Raw genomic sequence first — 16,640 nt, forward strand, 5'->3', positions numbered from 1 at the left:
CATTGTTACAATGGGTCATCTTGAATCCTTATTCCAGCATTTTGTTATTTCCCTTCCCCTCCCCAAACTAGAAAAATGTATATACAAGATGCAGGAAACCGGAATTAAATACAGTGAAAATAGAGGTTATACTGTGGGGGAGGAACATACAAGAGAAAGAAAAAAAATTACATAGGACATTTTAAATATGTAAAAAAAAACATTAGCAAGAAAGAAAAAAACACCTCTGTCGCTATCTTGGGGTTCATTTCAATTAACTTCATCTTATCTGGTCATGTGTACATAGCTTTTCTGCTTGTCCTAGATATATACTAGTTATTGCAAATAAGGGAAACCATGGGTCCTAGATTTCTTTGAGTCTGGCTTGCTTCACTTAATATAATTTTTTCAAAGTCTTTCCATTTCCTAACAAATGGCGCAGTGTCATTCTTTCTGATGGAGGCTATCTATCTATCTATTTATCTATCTATCTATCTATCTATCTATCTATCTATCTATCTATCTATCTATCTATCTATCACTTTCGTGACCCATTCATCTATTGCAGGTACTGAGGGGCATCTGGGTTAATTCCATATCTTAGCTATGGTAAATAATGCTGCAATAAACATAATTGTGCTGGTAGCTTTAGTGTGGCTGTGTTTGTGATAGGTTGGGTAAATGCCCGAGAATAGGATTAGCATGCCTTTCTCTAACTGATTTGTTGGTTGTCAACAAAAGGAACAGTCTGACATTTTTTAAATGAGACAAAGCTGATTGGGAAGGATCGAAGGGCAATCAAAAACAGTAACTGAACTCCCACAATCAGGGCCAGGCACCCAGCACTTGAAGTATGTTTTAGCTAAGGATGAATTCAACCTATTTCTCTATAACCTCTAATGCCCTCTACAAAGTGAGAAACAGGAGTTCTCCAAGAGAGATTTTACAGATTTTTTTCTAGAACAAAATGTAACTGAAGAGTGGGTAACTGAAATGCATTAATATACTGTAATCCAAATACAAATGCTCAATAATTTTACAACAATCTAATCAGAGACCCATACAGGATATTTTCCAGGGGAGAAATTTCTTAAGTATGCAATTTGTGCTCTCATAATGACTTGGAATTTAGTGCAACATTTCACTAGCTTAGTCTCTGATTTATCTATAAATATCCCTGCCCAGGTCCATCTAAGAGCTTATCTATGAATTGTTGCTTTTTCTGTTGTTTTTCACCTATTTTCTTTGTTTTAACCTGATGACTTAACCTAATTCTTATCTTTATTCATCTTGTGGTCCTGATGTTTTGTATGTCATTGGAGCTAATTAAAAAGTCCTAATCCATCTACCGGTAGACATAGGAGAAAAAGGACTAAAATTCCAATTCAGCACACTTGACTTTCAGCAACTGATCATTACGTGTGTTCTTTGTATTAGCCATCGTTGTAAGTGTGAATTATCAGTCATCTAGACGAAGGAAAACTTCTGGTCACTCTTTCCATCACTACACTTGATATAACAGGAGCTTTACTCTGTTCCTTGTGTTATTGCACAACCAAGTAGCAAGAATTGTGCAAATCTCTATTAATTGCCCCTGGAAGCAGGGTGAGGTCATTTTCTTTGTAGACTGACAGCGGCGTGTATCCTGTAGGAGAGTGCTCACATTCCCGCGCTAGTCTCTGCAGGAGGGTTATCGTGGAGATATTGCTGATTGCTAGGCTGCACTTAGAGCTGATAGGTATGCAGATGCGTGGAATATTAGATGATTTTATTAGCAATCAACATATTATGTCATTAACCATGTCGGTATGATAAAAAATTAGCAAAAAATTAATCCAACGCTTTAAAACTCTTTTTTAATTCTTTCAATGAACTTTCTAGTTAAGTGAAAGGTGGCTGAGTTTAAGCGAATTCACCAAACCAATATGCTTCTCCTTTCATTCTATTTTGAATAATGCACACCAGTAATTTTGAGTGAAAACAATTTCAAACACTGAGCAGGCCGGCAGAGGTTGGCACAAGTAGAGACTGATAGTGAAAAAACTAATAATGAACACAGTCAAGGAAAAAAAATGTTCAAATCAAAGACTTTTTCTAGTGAGGAGTGAAAATGCCAAAGTAAGCTATCACTTTCTACTTCTGTTGGGAATTTAAGTTATAGATAAGATGAATACATTGTTAGTGTTTATTAGATTTTATGTCTGAAACACATCAGAATGATCCTGAAATGACTACTTGTATTTGTGTATCCTAACTTATTAATTTTTTAATACATACAAATTTATTGAGTAGACTTTTTCATTTGAATATCAATAACATAATGACATTAAATTTTTCATAAATATAAGCAAAATTCATCCCATGGCATTTCCAAAAGAACAGTGCCATGGTTCTCAAATACTATTTGCTGCCATTTATCTTGTTCCACAAATGAGGACCAAAAAGATTATTGATTCTCCATCGTAATTGAAAATTACACAGCTGGCAAATGTCATATCTAGAATATATAAAGCAAACTCAAACTCAGCAAACAAAAAAGATTGGAAAAATCAGATCAAATTGTGAATAGACATTTTATAAAAGGAAAACATAAAATGGCCAGAAGTCCGTAGAAGAACCCTAGACATCACAAAAGTGAATGACAATCACAGTTAAATATCACTACGTACTCATTAACCCTAAAGTTCTATTCATACCTTAGTGTAGCAAGAGTCATCTGTCCAGAGCTTCCATGTAGTCTAAAGTTTTCCAAGCGGTCATTGTTGAGAAGAATCTAGACTCAGCGTTGGGAAAAGAAATAGCAGTAATAATTAATAGCAGGCTATGAACAGAAGCGCTCACACTATGACTAATTCCCCTAAAGCCCATGGGTTCAAGTCCTGGTCCTCAGCCTGTGCTGCTACAAGTCAGCTGTGGGCCATTAAATGTGGGCCTGGGTGGGAAGGCGTAGCTCCCAGGGATGGTCAGTAGGAGGGCGCTAGCTCTGGGACTGTCCTGTGGCAGGGCCTTTGCAGCTCACCCTCACTGCTCCGAGTTTGCTTCCTGGTTGCCATCAGATCTACTGACCCTCCTTCTCCCAGATGTGACCGGCAGGCCCAAGGCCAGTGGGGTCATTGGATTATGAAATGCACCTTCAGCCCAAGAGCTGATGTCAGCCCTTCTTCCTCTCAAGTTGATTAAACTCAGGTGTGCGCTACACACCGACACCTAACAGAAGTCAAGAAAGTAGAAGTTCTTATGGGAGTGTCGCTACGGTGTACCTCCTCTGAATACCCGAAGGTAAGTGAAGAAATGCTGGTGACCACAAGGACACTGTTTTTAAAGTGTGCAACGAGCGCAGCTGTGTATCAGCTTCTTTCATACTGTCTTTGCTTAATAATTAGCATATAAATGGTCCCAAACTGAATTAGACGCTAACATTTCATTAACCTCACTTACCCTACCTAAAAGAGGCACCCACATTTTAATTCAGGGGAAAAATTAGCCAAACAAAGCTCTGCAAAATATGATATTCTAAAGGCAATCACAACCCCATTGAGCAGTGACCAAACACCCTGTCTCACTAAGATATAAACACACACACACACACACACAAGAATAAAAAATTCATAATACTATTTTGTTAAAGGTAATTAGAATGACACCTTGAGAAGTTATCTTCCTCTGTTGAATCACATATTTTAGTTATCAAGGTAGTCTGCTTTTCATTTATTTAATATAGTGTTAAAGCAGTTCTTGTATTCTTTCATTACTTTAGTTACTTGTTCACTCATTTTTCATCTTTCAACTTCATGTAAAGCATAATTCAAGATAGGCAGTAAGCCGCGTGCTAGGGGCTCACACCTGTCATCCTAGCTACTCAGGGGATGGAGACCTGACCAGCTTGGGCAGGAAAGGCCCTGAGACTCTCATCTCCAATTAACCACCAGAAAAACAGAAGTGGTGCTGTGGCTCAAAGTGGTAGAGTGTTCGCCTTGAGCCAAAGAGCTCAGGGACAGTGCCCAGGCCCTGAGTTTAAGCCCCATGACCACCACCACCACCAACAACAAAGATAGGCAGTAATTCAAAGGTAAACAAGACCTAGATGCTGGTTTTGTGGACTTGATATCTGGCAGGGAAGGTACGGCGATAAATTGGCCCATGTTTAACATGAATTGCTGCTCTCACTGTAAATCCCAGACTGTCCTTGAACTTGCACTCTTCTTGCTCGAACCTCCCTAGAACTGGATACTCGCCTGTCATTTGAAACAAGTATTCTACTACATGTTGGGTATTGCTTTAAGCAACTGTTTCTCAGTCATACTCTTGTCAAACCAAGCTTAAGAAAACATGAAGTTCAGGAGATTTCCACAGTCCAGGAGGCAGAGCACACAGTAACTCAGAGCAGAGCTTTACCCAGGGCTGTGTGGGTGTGTCCCCGGCCGGACATTGCTTCTGCTGCCCCTCCAGCAACCAGGTGGTGAAGTCTCAGAGTCTCCTCTCCCTTGAGTGTGGAAGAGGACAGTACTGAGGCTGCCTGTTATGCAGGGCTCCTGGAAAGATGAAATTCGGAAATTCGCTTCTGGCTGTGTCTGCTTCCTGGCAAACCGTGTTGTGAGTTTTACCTCGTGTATGTAACAGGCATTCTTCAAAACAATTGACATTCGTACTGTCACTCAAATGTAAGGGTTTTGTTATTGTAGCAACTAGTCAAGACAAAAACCTCACACAAGGTTTGCTGTGGTGTTCATCATCTCTGATTAGTCAGCCCTGTTTCTTTGCTTCCGTGGTGAGATAGGCTGATGTTTGGAAAGCACCTGGTAGAGCAATCCATGCCCTGGTGGAAGGGGGTAGGGGAAAGGGACTTAGGTCCCAGTGAGCAGAAAACCTCTGAGGACTCGGCTACGAGAATTCCCATCGTTTCCCACACACACCAAGGACTCAGTCGTGAACACATGGGCCTCTGGAGGACACTTCCCCTGCCAACTAGCCATGATTTCTTTGTGCAGAATCAGAACTAAATCCTTGACTCACTAGCACATGAAGGTGATTCTGGAGCGTTTGAATTACAGCATTTGCATAAGAGTGAATACTAGACCGAGAGAGCTGGACGTAGTGGTAATTGTATCTTTGTAGTAACAGATTTGATCCTCAGCAAATAGATGTTGTAACTTGTAAACCTCAATTTCTTATTCATAAACAAAATGCATTGTTGTGTATGTGTAAGTCAGGGACATGGCCGGCCCCAAAGGCATTTGAAGTAGACCTCCAAGGCTCAGAAGGTAAGAGAAGGCAGGTTCAGTCTCGTACCGTGAAGATCATCAGCATGAGCTGCCATGCACACTTCACAAAGTTTAAGACATCGCAATAACATTCACCAATCACAAAATCATCGTCTCTTTGAGCTTAGGACCATTATAACCAGCTGGTAATCAACAGAATGCATTAAACAGAGAACTAAAATTTAGTTGAGAGATTTTATGTAGGAATCTCTTTCTTGGATCAAGAGCCGCTCTGTATTTGCAGCTTGCATTTGTCTGGAATTCATTTTCTCACCTACAGGTGAAAGGAAATTGCTGTCACATTCTTTCAGTATGGTTTCAAATTGGTCTAGTGAAGATGATCATGAAATAGTTGTTTTGAGTGTAAATTGTATTTAAATTGAGTTTTTTAAAAAAATACAAATGTTTCTCTGCTCTGTAATATCAAAACAATAACAGAATACATGAGGTAAAATGCTGAAGAACTTTATACTCCCCAGTTGTGGCTACCAAGTGAGGGTGCAATTGTCCATTCCTGACAGGACTGAAGCATGGCAGACTATGGACGCGAGGTATACACAGGACTCAGAAATAAGGTGAAGGAACAAATAGCATGAACATAGAATCTAACTGAAAGTGCACGGATGCCATTTTCTTTTCTTTAAGCTTCATGTTACCTCACTAAACAGGAGAATAATGGCCGTGCCTTCTCACTATTTTCCTTGTTTGCATTATTACACATCAGAGCTTCACGGTGTCAGGTGTGATTGACATGTGTCAGGAGCCTGGTCCATGGAGACCCCCAAAGCTAAGGCATGCTTGGGGGGGGGTGTCAACCATTTCTCCTAAATTCTGCAGCTCTGTGATCTAGGTGATTCATGTCCTTCCTGTACATCATGATCTTGTCTTTGTGCTTCAATTCATGAATAAATCTCTGTCCCTTGTCCTGCACATCTGCTCATATTCTTATTCTGCTGAGAGAGAGCTAGGAGGCTGAGAAGCTGAGTTGAGAGCTTCTCCTTTTCTTTCTTTTTGACAAATCTTCTGAAGGGGTGAACAAATGTGGCAGTGGTGCTCTCGAGACACTCTAATGCTTGTGGGAAAGGGAGGTGGGGAAGGAAAGACTGTTGGAGAGCGAGAGAAGGGTGGCATTGTCCAAAAAGAAATGTACTCATTTCCTGACTTTCTGGCTGTAACCCCTCTGCACAGGACCTGATACTGTTATAAACAATATGTCCTTATGGGAAGGATGGTTGAGAATGTTCAAAGGGATGACTCTAATCAAGACAGACTCATAAGTGCTTTGTTAAATGTCAGCTCTTTTGTACAACTTCCTGTAGCAATAATCACAATAATAAAATGTTTTTTGCACTCCTCACCTGCCAACTCTGACATGATCACTGCTCACTATAGGGTGTGATTCTGCTCCATCACATTTCCTCTTTTGGTGATTTTTTGTTGTGTTGTTGTTGTCTAGTCAATGCTCAGATAATCAGCAGATTAACAGGAGAAAAATCATGGAAGTCTATTCATAATCCATATTCCAAGTGTGAACTGAGAGAGGCCGACAGTAGAACCCCAAGCCGCATTTTGAGAGAGCTTCCGGAGGGAAGGTGCGTGTGCGAGGGGAGGTGCGTGTGCGAGGGGAGGTGAGTGTGCAAGGGGAGGTGCGTGTGCGAGGGGGTGCGTGTGCGAGGGGAGGTGCATGTGCGAGGGAAGGTGCGTGTGCGAGGGGAGGTGCGTGTGCGAGGGAAGGTGCGTGTGCGAGGGAAGGTGCGTGTGCGAGGGAAGGTGCGTGTGCGAGGGGGGTGCGTGTGCGAGGGAAGGTGCGTGTGCAAGGGAAGGTGCGTGTGCGAGGGGAGGTGCGTGTGCTATGGAGGGAGAGAGCCTGGTGGAAGCCGACGGTGCTGGGCAGCTGCTGCTCCACACAGCAGCCAGGACCAGAGACAGCAACCGCCGGGGTCAGACCTCAGCTTCCTCCTCCTGTGGAAAGCTCCTTCTGAGCCCTTCAAATGGTTTGGGGTAGAAAAGTGTGTGCTCGAATATGTTGTTTGCTAATGCAAGTTTGTATCTTTGTAGTTTTACACAAGGACATGCTTTCAGTCCATTCTTGTCTGAATAGTCCATCCCCTTCTATGAACAACTAACCTAAAGGCACCCTGGCACTTGCTGGTAGGGCAGGGTTTTGATCTCCATCAGAAGGAAGACACAGGTGGGTGTCCATTCCCTCACCCACCTCAGTATCTCGGAGATCCTAACACACAGGGCTCCACAGGCCCCCATCTTCCAGTGACTGCAACACTGTTATGCTCACAGCAATGATTTCATTACAGTGAAAAGGAGCCGGTTAGAAACAGCAAAGGAGGGGAAAGGCACCGAGACCCAGCATCCCGGGCTCCACAGAAACCTCACGGCAAATACAGGAACTAGGTGCACCAGCAGGCAGACTGTGTCCAGAGATGTCCCTGGGTGCTGTCCTGTGGTCAGGCCAGCAGGCCGGCCTCTGCAGAGGTCAAGCCGACCTGGCTAGGAGCAAGGTTCCTGAAATAAATTGTAGCCTGCGCATTGCACACCTGGTCCGGACCAATGCACCAGGAAAACAAAACACCCTTATCAAACAGGTTATTTTTAAAGGCTTAGGACTTACTCTCCCAGAGCTATACAAATACAAAACCTCTTCGAAAGATCCCTGGCAGTACAGATCTGCTGAGTTAGTCCTTTACTGTGAAATACAAAACTCACTATTTAAAGAGGTATTGTATATATATACCAGTTAATTAAGAACATGACTGTACAATAAACCAGCCCAAAAAAACAACCAAATGTTTTTCCCACTCTTGAATGTCCTAAATGTTAATTGATGAATACTATTTGAAAATATGGTCATAGGTATATTTCAAATTTCAAGATCACAGTGAAGAATACTCTATTGTTCTGATGTTTCTAAATGCATTTCTCTCAAGAGTAGAGAAATCATATTCTGAAAAATGCTCACTTGTCATTTCTGGTACAAGGTGAGAAACATCATGAGCAATTAGCAGTTGAAACAATGCATGCAGTCTTCAGAAACCTCTTGAGGTATCAGGAAAATATCCTATTTGAATATGGGGAAGGAAGGAAGTCAATCTGGTCTGATCTATGCAATTTGGCTTTTGCATACCTAAGCAGCTGTCAATCATCCTCTCTGAATTAATGTTCAGCCCAGCAGGAAATGCTAACTTATGCAATCCACTCTGTTGCCAATAAGAAAAAAGATAAGTTTTCTTTTTGTAAAGAAAAATGCAATTATCAAGAGATACTTCATCGTTTGAATGATGTCTATATGTCAATATGATAAATTGCACTTGCCAAATGAATATATTTGTGTTATGGATAACAAATAAAATATTTGTGTAGTCAATTTACTTTTCCTTTCTATGTTTTTATATTATATAAATAGGACGGGTAATAGAAAATCTTCAAAGCCAAATTTGTGAGATGAAAATATTTTTCTTTTAAAAAATCAGGCCCTATTTTTTAGCCTAACAAGCAAGAGTATCACAGATGTAACTCATGGACAAAAATGTTTGTTTTTTAAAAAAATCTTGCCTATGCAAATATACCAGGCATCAATTTTTCTTAACCTTATAGTAATGAGGTTAACTTAACTCAGAAAAGAATTTAAGGGACTTAATTGACTTAGCTCAGAAAAGAATTTAAGGGAGGTAAGTTGTTGATGGGCATTTCATTTATTTTCTTACTTTTCTGATTGCAGTGATGATTTTAAAAGGCTAATTTATGAAAATAAGTAAAATATTCTGCTTCCTGTTCATGAGTACATCCTCTAGAATTCCTCCTCCATGACCTGTACCCTTGTACTAACAGTGACGTTCTTCTGAACAAGACATATTTTGAGGCATTCTGGCATTTACAAACATGGAAGGTAAACTGAGTATTCAGCGCATATGGAGCATGTTCTTGCCAAGTGTGAGCAAGGTTGGGAACACTGTCTCACTGAGTGATGAAGGTTACCTGTTTGCTTTCCTCCTAGGGAAAAAGAAAAAAAAACAATGATCAATGATTGTTATTTCTTTTTGTTGTTGTTGGTCATGGAGGCCTGAACTCTGGGCCTGGGCGCTGTCCCTCAGCTCTTCAGCTCAAGGCGAGCGCTCTACCACTTGAGCCACAGCACTGCTTCCGGCTTTTATTTTCTGCTTATGTGGTGCTGAGGAATCGAACCCAGGGCCTCATGCATGCGAGGCAAGCGCTCTACCACTGAGCCACCTTCCAACCCCAATAATTGGTATTTCCGCATTACGTGAATGGCAATAGCATGAACCTGTGAAGACCAAGGGGCAGAAGTCGCTTGGGATTCTGGCATTCAGGGTCTATGGAATTGGGAAGAGGTGTTGGGGGGAACAGACCTGCTGGGCAAGGCCTGAGCAGGAATGAGCGCTTGCCCGGATCTGTGCTAAGGTAAGCTTGAGCTCTGACCTGTTGTAACTTACATGAATTGGTCCTTAACAGTGCTAGAATTTGAACTCAGGGCTTTGCACTTGCTAGTGTGGTGCTCTACCACTTGAGCCACCCCACCAGGCCCTATGGGATTGCTGGCATTAGAGACAAGGTCTTCCTTTCCAACTCAGGCGCTCCTGGATTCCTGCCTTCCTACTCTTGGTTTCTGGTGTCACGGGAATGACAGACTTGTACCACCGCACCCAGGCAAGATGCTTTCCCCTCAGCTTTGAAGGAGAAGCGGAGGCTACCCCATCCAGCCATGACCAAGAAGGAAGGTCACACATCCTCCATGCCAGGCTGGCTATACCAGGCACACTGATCTGGGCCTCTGCAGTAGCCAGGATTGCAGGCTTGAACTTCAACATCTCGCCTCTAGATGTTTGTTTTTTCTTTCAATGTATAACAGAAAATGTTATTTCGAAGGATATTATCAAATTCTCAGATCTTTTCTAAAACATTTTTAAAATCTGTAAACAATCTGAAATATGCATTTCAGGATTATAACAATGTAATAAATGGATTATTTTAATGAATTATGGGTAGAATATATTGAGAATAGTCTTGAAAAAAAAGATATAATACAGCCATAACGCACACTTCTGTACTTGCATTCAATAAAGAAGAGGTAGAAGTGTTAGTTGACTGTTCCCACATTTAAACAGCCTGATTACATCATGCCGGTAGATGCATCGCTTGCCAGAGGTGGAAATGCTTTCTCTCTCTCTCTCTCTCTCTCTCCTCCCTCCCTCCATTCCTCTTTTTCTTTCCCCTTTCTTCCTCTTTCTCCTTCTCTTTCTCCTCTTCTTTTTTCCTCCTCCTCCTCCTCCCTCTTTTCTTGGTGCAAATTTCTAGCAGTTTCCATACACTGTTGAATCACAGAAGAGCCATCGCTGGGGTCTGTGTGCCCAGTGCCTGTAGCATCACAAGTGCTCACATACCTCAGCTTTGGATGGGAGGCGCCATGCTGGGCTCTCATTGATCTACACAGATCTGCTGCAGATCACCTGTGTCACCCTCCAGCTTTCTGGAGCTTTCTGGAGCTTTCTGGAGCTCCCTTGCTTGAAGGGTGGCTGAAGATCCTATGGCTCTTTGCTAGTAGACAGGTTTGGACAGGTTTGATAACCTCATGGGGTTATCTCAGGAGGTGTCGCAGCAGGTAGAGCTGAGGAAGTGATGGTCTTTCCTTCCTCGGGACACACGCTGTGCTGTGCCGGCCGGGGAGCCTCCCTCTCTGGAGTGGAGGCTGAGGTTCTTGTGCTGGCCCAGACTCCCCAGACCTTAAACCCAGAGCTTAAGTTATGAACCAGAACCCTTCCACGGAATCACTTCTAGATGTATTTGGAATACCAAAATCAGTAATTTAACGTCACAGCCAGGATTGGAGAGAGAGAAAAGGAAGGATGACTCTAGATATATATTTGTGTGTGAGAGTCATTGGACAGTTTATGACATCATTTCAATACATTATTAAGGGGGCATTGATTATTGTATTATTTTTAAAATCAAATAACAAATGTGTCCTGTTTCCTACTTGAATAAAGAATTTGGGTAAAAAGTATGATTTCATCAGCCATCTTTTTCTAGAACAAGTTGAATAACTGTTATTTGCTTCCTTTTCAGAAAAGCAGAGAATTGTTGGCTGCCATTTTCATATCTGCACCTTGTTCTGGGCTGAATTCCTTTGCTCCACTATAATCCCCATTATTTGTTTTCCCTCGAGGACAATGAGTTGAGATTTTAAAAATGAGCCCAAGAAATGAGGTTGTATAGCATTCAGCTGTCGCTGAATTAGCGCTGCAGCCTTTCTGGTTTCAACCTTGATGGCATGGTAACTAGAGGACTGTCAATCAACGTTGCCTGCATATATTTTCAGATAGAGTGGAGCAGAGCAAATGCAAACTGGAAATGAATTTTGAGCAGTTCGGCAGAAGAGAGGTTTTCTCTCATAGGAACGAGGCATTCGGCAGGACTTAAGGTCAGAACTGGTGTGCCTCTCTCAAAATGCCCTGAGATTTACCCTGGGGAGCTCAGAGTCATCGTTAGAATGCTTCGCCTGTCCTTGTCTGAACAGGGATTTGAGCAGTCCCGACCCTCGGGGCACTAAATAAACATTTCTTTCAAGCTGGCTTAGCTGAAGACGCAGAGGACTCATGTTGGACTGTACATCTCCTTCTGTGAAGATATTTAACAACTGATCTTTATTATTTGAACATTCCAAGGAAAATCACACTTTATATTGTGCATACTGTGAGGCCTGGTATAACAAGATATTTTTGTAAATAACAAAAGTCCCCAAAACCCACATGTTTTTTCTCTGACTGCAAAACCTGTGTTCCAGGGAAAGCATGAAAGTTACCGTAAGATCTAGAAGAATTACAGTCAATGGGGTACTGACAGAGTCTTGTATCTTTTTCTGTTAATTTTGGATTGTATTATCACCTTATAGGATTAAATTTCTAAGGAATTTAAGATCCATGTTTAATATTATAAATATAAAATATAGAAGAAATGCATTTAATGGTTATTTTTAAATTATATACATTAAAGATTGCATATAGATATGCTAACCCTAAATCCAAATGTTGCCTATTATCATTGAGAAGTAAAACTTTAATTGCATGGTTCTCTGGAGTGGAAATAGAATCTATTAAAATCATTCCATTAGGAAATGAAAATATTAATACACTTTTCTACTAATAGATCAAAGTCCTAAAGTTTTAAGAACTCAATCATAATTTATCTGTCAAAATTAAATATGTGTTAAAAAAATCCCTTCAGTACTTTACAATACATTAGCAGAGTCCAGACCGCTCATTAAAAGCATACAGGCTTTCATGCTGAAGAGCTCTCCAGCATTAAGACTGAAGATGGGAAAGTCATTGGCCTTTCTCATCCATGCTTCTGTAGCAGGGCTGAGCACGCTTCCACTCTTCTTTGAGCTAGCATAGATTGGTGAGATTTCTGACAAATCAGAGAACATAGTGAAGTGGAGCAAATAATGAACACATCCAGGCTTTCCTTTTACTGTTTTCTGAGCCTTCTTTAGAAATGTTATATTCATAGATAACTTTGTAAGCTTCTCTTCTAAATTTTATGATTCAGTAGTTGCCTAAAGAGGACACGGCTCCCAAGTCAGGTTCTGAGTGCAATGCTTCTTGGCAGTACCCACCCTTCCATAGTCCTCCTCCAGTTTCTCCCTCCCACCCCTACCCCCAAGTTATGTTATTGTGTTTACTCATAATGTACAGGGAATATAATTACCTCATTTGTTCACCCTTTCTCCCCTCATTCCAATCTCCCCCTTCACCCTCCCCTCTAAAGCAGACAATCACTTTCTGTATTGATTTTAATAAACAGTGCATTAGTTGTTGTACTTTTGTAGAACAAGTTCTTATTTAAATATCATTTGCATATACTTGGTAGCTAATGTACACCTTACATCCAAAGAATACCTAATATATTTAGGTGTCCCCAAATTGCTATAGCACTACATTACCTAATGCTGTTCCTCTTCTCCCTGTAAATTGAGTCATTCAATTTCTCCATACCTAGACCCATATATTGCAAACGAAAATTTAAAAAATGCTCAAACTCCAAAGAAAAACAAAAAGAGATTCACAAAGACATACATCGGCAATATTGCTAATTAATTCTTCATCAAACTTCAATGAAAGCCTGGCAGTTCAAGAGAGCTTTATGAGCCAATTCAATTGTAAGTAAGTTCTTTCTACTCAGGCTTCTCAATTGGCTTGAACAAAAATAATATTGATTATCTCCTCTGAATGTGGTGGCTCCATCCATCCAATGGCTTCTATAGGACCGAGGCCAGTAACAGTTTCTTCGAGCAACAAGATTTTACATCTTAAATATAGCTTTAAGATGAAGACTTTCATTACTACATGTAGTCCAATTTGAAGAACTCCTTGCTTAGGAAAACACATTTGCTGAATCCGTGTTCATGTCAATAGACATCCTTGGAGTAGAAGTCCTTGACTGTGATTGTCGATCCTACAGAATGCACTGATAATTGTGCAGACATCCACCAATGTCAGCTACATTGCTAAGCTTTTATCACTGATGAATATGGCTTCATAGTAAGCTTAGTGGGAGAGCTTAGGTGTCATTATTTTAAATCGCATCACTTTCCAAAAGAAGGTACATTTTAGCAGTGTGAAGTGTTGGTGAACCTGAGCCTCCTCTTTACTGTGGTTAGCAAAGTTATCTTCTTTCATCCAGACATGGAGAGCACTTAAATGACATTATCTTATTATGTCAGTAACATCTTTTGACAGAAGTGGCTGCTGGTGTAATTCCCATTTTATTGGCGGAGAATGTCGTGTGCATTATGGTTTGATAATTTAGCCAGGCAGCTGGTTTGCCCTGGCAAGGAGCTTTCAGTTTCACTTCATCTTGGAAATTTGTCTCATTTATGTCTTCACAGTGCTAGGGCAGGCAAAACCTGAATGTGCTCAGAAACCAAGTATTTAAGTGGCCATTTGTCCAACAACTCTTCTTTTGTTTCTTGAAGAAAGGTTTCTGAATTATATTTTATTTCATTTTGAGGTGAAGGAGAAATGAATAACATTTTAGGTAACTGATAGAAATGATTTGGGTCACTGTCTAGAATCAAATGAGTACAAGTCTTAAAAAATATTTTTTCATTGTGATGAATGACACCAGTTACCACAAATGGTACTTTAAAGTGTCTCAATGCAGAACTTTTAATAAGCAAGCCCATGCAATTCTTCATACACTAGGTACAAGTTAAATCTGTGGTGCAAGTGCTTTTCGTATATGATTTCCTTATGAATTAAGAAAAAATATATTGAATCTAATGTTGTAATAACATAAGAGCTTAGGTAGATACTACAAATGTGTCACTGAAATTATAAAAAATTTATATAAGCATAGGAAAAAGCTACAGTAAAATAATAAAATCTTTACAATAAAATGTATGAATGACACAACTCAAAATCGCTGGGAAGATCACAAAATAACTCAAATGGAAATAATAGCAATGGATGGTTGTCCTAAATACTTTCATATTAATTATTAAATAACACTAAAGTATTAAACATGCTTCAATATTTTAAATGCAGGCATTCTTTAATTATAAAACATACAATACTTTTCTCTGTACTGTAATTGTCATAGATTAGTCTTCATGACCTAAATCTACACAATGAGGAAGGAGAGGTCTTTCTGTGGTGAAAGGTAAATTAGGTCATAGGCAGGTCTGAAGGAAGGAAGGTCTGCCTACTGACATCTGTGAGGGAACAGAAATCCTGGGGCTTCCACAATCACCATTCTGCAGAAGAAGACGGGCAGCCAACATGCCAAGGATGGATGCACAGAAAAGAACAAGCGAAAAGAGCGTGCACCTTCAATGTCACTGTGGGAAAACTGGTCAGGCAGGAGTGGAAGCAATTCTATCTTTTCACTTGAAAATATGACCTCTCAAAAGAAAGAAAGAAAGAAAATATGACCTCTTAAGGTATGAGTCTCTTCATCTTGAGTTTTTTAGTATTTGAAGCCCAAATAAGCTCAATTTATACATGTTGCTTGATTCATGCCATATATGTGTATATACACATACATATACATATGTATATGTATGTGTATATATACATATATATACACACATATGTCATGAATGTATATATACGTGTTGTGTGTGTGTATATATATATATATATATATATATATATATATATATATATATATATATATATGGAGACTCCAAGTTTTATAATGTGGATGAAACATAGCTGTTTGATAAGGTAAGTTTTACAGAGTTTATGTCCTAGTTTCTGATATTAGCAATATAGCTTTTGTTATAACTTGATCCACTTATTAAATATTTATAAATGTCTTAAAATTTTAAAGCCTGGGTAATAATGTTAATTTATGTAGTTTTACTTGTCCTGGATGGCTGATTTTTACCCTCCTTTTGAAATTTATATTTTCTCCTTTATTTATCCTATGTTTTATTGGTATAGTTTTGTTCTTAAAATGTAGGATTTTTTAAAATATATCTTTTTTATTTTTAAGTGGTTATATAACTGGACTTCCATTCAACACGTCACTTTATAATGTATCTCAACCAATGTCCCACTTAACATTTTTTAGATATAAATATTTCAGCTTAATATTTGTCTGTGAACAGTGATGTTGTTTTGCTTATTTTGTGGGTATTTGTTAGATTTAAACATACAGCGTTGCTATTAGTTTTGCATTACTCCAAAATTTTTAGATACTGTACTCTCCAGTATTTCAAAATTTTGACAATTTTTAGGATTACTATTATAAGGGTTCTATATCATCTATGATGATGGAAATTTTACATCTATTTAGTGTTTCCTGTGATGATTAAACAGCAAAGTTTCTGAATTTCAGTTATATCAAGATGGTTAATTTTCTTCTATGTTCTATCTGATTTTTTTAGTCTACTGTTTATCCATTCTGCAACTGTTTGAAGAACACCAGAGCCAAGAATTAGGATTTTAAAATCTAGCAAAGACCTACTCTGCATACAATTCATTCCGTTTGTTTTGTTTTGTTTTTGAGGAATTCTTCATTAGAAATTTGAAGATAAATAGATGCCAGGGGGGCGGAGAGCAGAATTTTTCACATAAACTGACTTGCTAGGTAGTCAGTGGAATGTATCAGCACTTTTTCTAGTTCCTTCAGACTGAAAAGGATGGAAAAATTTAAACCTTTGAGACTTCCAGATGCAGAATTTTATGTGTCTAGCAAAAATAATTTGAGTGAAAATAGTTTCTTCACATCACTTTTTCCTCCATCAAAATAAAAAATGATTTCAACTTAACATCATTAAAAGTAACTAAAGGAGGACATAGCTACAGAATTTCAAAAGAAATCCATTGACTCAAAAACCATGCATTAGATAAATGGGCCTCTCAA

The sequence above is a fragment of the Dipodomys merriami genome, unplaced genomic scaffold, assembly GCF_024711535.1.
Source record: "Dipodomys merriami isolate MVZ:Mamm:240054 unplaced genomic scaffold, mDipMer1.0.p SCAF_15, whole genome shotgun sequence".
NCBI classification, from domain to species: Eukaryota; Metazoa; Chordata; class Mammalia; order Rodentia; family Heteromyidae; genus Dipodomys; species Dipodomys merriami.